This window comes from Salvia miltiorrhiza, chromosome 2 (genome assembly GCF_028751815.1).
Source record: "Salvia miltiorrhiza cultivar Shanhuang (shh) chromosome 2, IMPLAD_Smil_shh, whole genome shotgun sequence".
In the NCBI taxonomy this organism is placed as follows: domain Eukaryota; kingdom Viridiplantae; phylum Streptophyta; class Magnoliopsida; order Lamiales; family Lamiaceae; genus Salvia; species Salvia miltiorrhiza.
The window spans coordinates 19,870,298-19,874,797 of record NC_080388.1 but is presented as its reverse complement, the minus strand read 5'-3'; the positions used below and the strand labels follow the sequence as shown (position 1 = coordinate 19,874,797).

Genomic DNA, 4,500 nt, shown 5'->3' with positions numbered 1-4,500 from the left:
TCATGGGGTGGGATGACTGCGCTGCTCGTTCATGGGGTTGGATGACTGCGCTGCTCTCTCAAAGGGGCGCTGGGATCTCCGTTCTTTGTCCTGCACTGTTAGTTTTCCTATTTTGTGCGATAATCATTAAGGCAGTAGACATTTCATATTGATAACACATGGAGTACGGGTCATGTGCTGCACTGGTGAGGACCTTATCCCTCATCAGTGGGATACGTCGTTTGACGTTGTAATCGTTTTTCACCACGAGAAAATCCGTGGTTAGATTAGGTTTTCAAATTGTATTTGTTTTTCCATTGTAAATCTGTAAAATTGAGAACGAGACGAGGACGACGACGAATCAACAACGATGAACGGAGTAAGGAGGAGACGCACGGCACCGGGCACGAGGGGATGCGGGCGCCGTTGGGCAGCGCGCGCGCGGGTGCAAGCACGCCGTGCGCGGCGCGCCCAGGCAGGCGCCGCGCGGCCGCTACTGCTCTCGGTCCTGGACGTGCGCTGCAGGCGAGGTGAGGCGAGGCGAGGCGAGCTGCTGCTGTGCGGGTCGGGCGAGGAAGAAGGCTGCAGCCGGTAGGGGCTGTGCGCGCCCGGGGCCGCGCCTGCGCGCTGCGCGCCCAGCGGGCGGCGCACTGCCGCTGCTGCTGTCCACGCAGAGGGGCCTGCTGCCGCTGCTGTCGCTGTGCACCGAGGGCTGCTGCTGCTCGCGCTGGAGGCTGGTGCCGGGCTGCTGCCGAGCGTGGGGGCGGCTGCTTTGGGAGGTGGCGGCGGCAGCTAGGGTTCCAAACCCTAGCTGCGATTGTTTCTCAATCCTAGGGGGCCCAAACCCTATTTTTCAAAGACGGGCCTGTTTTGAAGTTTTGTGCCAAGTTTTCGTTTTTGTGCTTTCTTTTCTATTTTAAATGTAATAGAATAGATGTTGGGATTCCACGAATGGGTCACGAAGAACTTTATGGTTTTAATTCTGTTCTTTGCATGTCGTGGTGTTAATCCTTTATGCTCTTTGCATGCTGTTTTGTCTCTGCTTGTTAATATGTGTTTATTAGCTGCGCTTAGACAAGCATGCTAGGTTTATCGTTTTCTTAAGCATGTTTTAGAATTCTGCGAGCATGTTTTACATGTTGCGTTCTAGATGAGCATTGTCACAGCCCACTATCCCAATGACGGGTTAACCGGGGTTATGACTTGGGGTGAACAATAGGAAACGGAAATTAAAGGGAATCTACTAAATAACCATCATTAATAACAACAAACTAGTGGTATATATATATATATATATAACCACTTGGGTAATTAACAAACGAGCCTGCCATAACGACTAGACCCCAAATGAAAGTTAATTAAAATGAAGTAGTAATAAGTTCAAGTAGAAATGATAAATAAGTCAGAGTGTTTGCAGCGGAAAAACGTGTGAGTTATGCATATGGAGATGCATACTCAAGGTTTCATTACATAAACATCAAAAGAGAAATCCGCTCAACACCGATCCATTCCATCGCCTGCTCAACCTGCACATTTAGAAATACATGCAGGGCTGAGTATAAAAATACTCAGTGACATAAGCCGAAATACAACATGCATACATATATAAATTGAACTGCCATAACAGTAACACACAGGGGTTTTCATAAATGACCTGCGCTTACTAAAACATTTCGTTCATTTTCATAAAGATGGATGCATCCCATTTTCAGTCTATATGATCCATATCTGTCCTTTCTATCACGCGCCGGGAAGGAGGCCTCCTTACCACGGACGCCAAGACCGGTCGCAAGCGACTCGCGATCTCCATGAGTGTACACGTTAACCCTAGCTAGCGACCTTTGTCTAGCATAGGATCCCAATTGGATTTCCTTTAAAGTTGGCGAACCAACACAGATAGGATACATATAAAAACATAAACATTTTGGCAGTCAATCATTTCATAAACATTTCATTTTCATAACATTTTCATTTTCATAAAGGGCATTAAACATATAAGCATTTCATAAGAACTGAATAAATAGTCAAAACATATCATGCATATATATTCGCATATGAGGCCTACGTCACGCAGGGGATCTCTATATACGTAATAATAAAATAATGCCCACCTCAAACGTTCTTAAGCTAGCGTGGAGTCGCTTCTTCTTCGGCTTCATTTCCTGTCGCCCGGACCCTTATTGATGAAGAGTCGGTAAGTTCGTGAAGAAAATTGTCACAAGACAAAGTCTAATTCTACGTGTCTAGGGTATCTTTTAGTATTTTAGGGTTCTAGCATCCATAAGTCGTTTCGATTAAAACAATCAAAAACCAACATAACATCGACTAACCACATAACAAACGAAATAAAAGAATTCAATATCCTTAAACTTAATATCATTTAGAAAGCTAAGAGTATAATATAAAACATTCTCAACCCAATCCTTGAAAAATAAATCACATAAACAATTAATCTCAATAATAGCATTCTTGAAAAAAAACTAAACTCGAGGTTTCTTTGTAAAAAAAATTCTCAAAATTTCAATTTGAGCTCACATAGTACACAAGAATACAATTACATGATCATACGTCTTAAGAAAAAATCAACAATCGGCTTCCCCTTTTTATCATCATTTTCGGTCCTCCCATAAAATCTTAGGGGATGGTTCGTTTCATCTCATATCGCATATATGAGCTCAATTATTCATCACATAGTCATATATGTTCACATCCAACACCTAACTCATCTCATATGAGAGACCTCATACAAATGCGCAAACTAAACTCTTTGAAAATTCAAAATCCTTTCTAATCCTTTTAAAATCCATACTCATAAAACCTTAACTCATACTCTATCTCATATTCTATCTCCTTACTCAACTCTATATAAACTCTCTACTCATCTCAAATCCTTAAGTTCAAGGATAGGTTTCAAGAAAATCATGGTTCTAAGTCTGGATTTATCTCTCATATAAGGCTCATCTAATCTCATTCAAACACATAGGCCACAATCACATAAAGCACATAAGAATCACAATCAAACATCATTAAAACATGCTCTGTTTTTACACTGATTCAACTTTAAAATTTAATCTGTTCTGACCCCGACATCTCCTGGACTCGATACTCATACCGAAAGAAAGATCTTCAAGTCTAGTTTCATATAAAAAAAAGTAGAGTTGAAAACTCCAAGTGGTTTGAGAGATATGACGTTTTAACCACGATCTACCATATTCGGCAGTTTTGAGCAATCGAAAACTTGGATTTTTGAAAAATAGTAAACGTTGTCAAACTGGACTCAACTTCGGCGGATATCTATCTAACACAATAACGTTAATACCATAAAAATGTGGAAAGCTAGATCACAAAGGAAACTACTGAAATGAATGACTCTTTCCCCTGTTCTCTGAAATTCTCGGTAGTAATGTGCAGTTTGGGTTTTTCATTTTAAAGAAATATCAAACGAAGTTGGAATGGCTTGAAATTTTACCAGGGTACTCACGACTCATGTAGGGACTTTCTATAAAAGTTTCAAAGTTATTAGACATCGACAAACCGTCGATCACAGTAGGTCAGTAGGCCTACGAAATTCACCAAAATCTCATCTCAAATTCTTTAAATGCTCAAGATTATATACTCACATATAACATCATACAATCTAGATCTATGAAAATAAGAATCACTTACCCAAGATTAAACAAAGATCAAAGTTTTCCTTTCTCACTCTTCAAACCAAACCCCACGGTCCTCTTGAAATCTTCAAGAATTGAAAGGTGTTTATGTTGATTTGGTGGAGGATTTGATCTTGAAGTGAACTTGGAAGCTTTGGTGATTAATCTATGGCGATCTTTTGGAGCAAAATTGGAAGAGAGGGATTTTTGGAGGTGACTGAGAGTTGAAGTGTGAGGGAGTGAAGTGATGAGCTTTGTCTTGCAATGGAAGAATGATTAAGGACAAAGCATTATTCATGATTAAAGCTTGGTTCCCTACCACCTTAGCACACTAATCCTATCTTCACTCATCACACTTCCACTCATGTCTATTAGATAAAAATAAGTTAGTGGTAGGGAAAAGAAAATATTAGTGGTGGTAGGGAAAAAGATTAGTGGTAGGGAAAAGAAAATATTAGTGGAGGATAATGGGGTGTTACATTAAGTAAATATAAAAATGTGGTGTAGGAATAACCCATGTGTAAAAAAAAATATGGAAGACTAATCATCAATTAATAAAATGCTAGAGCATAAAACTCTTGTGATCAAAATTAAAATAAATAGCACTAACATTAGTGCACTCTCTCAATTTATAAATACATCATAGGAAAATAATTTGAGAAAAATATTGATGGAAAATTTTTATAACTCATCATTCCTAAATTTCTCGGTAAAAATAAATGAATACATAAATTTTTTTTTTTTCAATTTGAAAACTCAAAATAAATCTTTGAGCTCCATCATTCTCTTAATGGACTCAAAAATATTTTGAGTGCATCATCCGTTGAAATAAAAATAAAAATAAATCATCACGTATGTAAATCATCAATTT

General features: G+C 39.3%; 1 long non-coding RNA gene across 1 annotated transcript; it reads right to left on the bottom strand.

Annotated features, from left to right (window-relative positions):
- Positions 1-1,290: 1,290 nt before the first annotated feature.
- LOC131011502 (uncharacterized) lies at positions 1,291-3,982 on the bottom strand. The gene is made up of 3 exons (XR_009096966.1): positions 3,646-3,982; positions 2,091-2,155; positions 1,291-1,505 (listed from the first exon to the last, which is right to left on the bottom strand). It is a non-coding gene; the product is annotated as an uncharacterized LOC131011502 (long non-coding RNA).
- Positions 3,983-4,500: the final 518 nt, after the last annotated feature.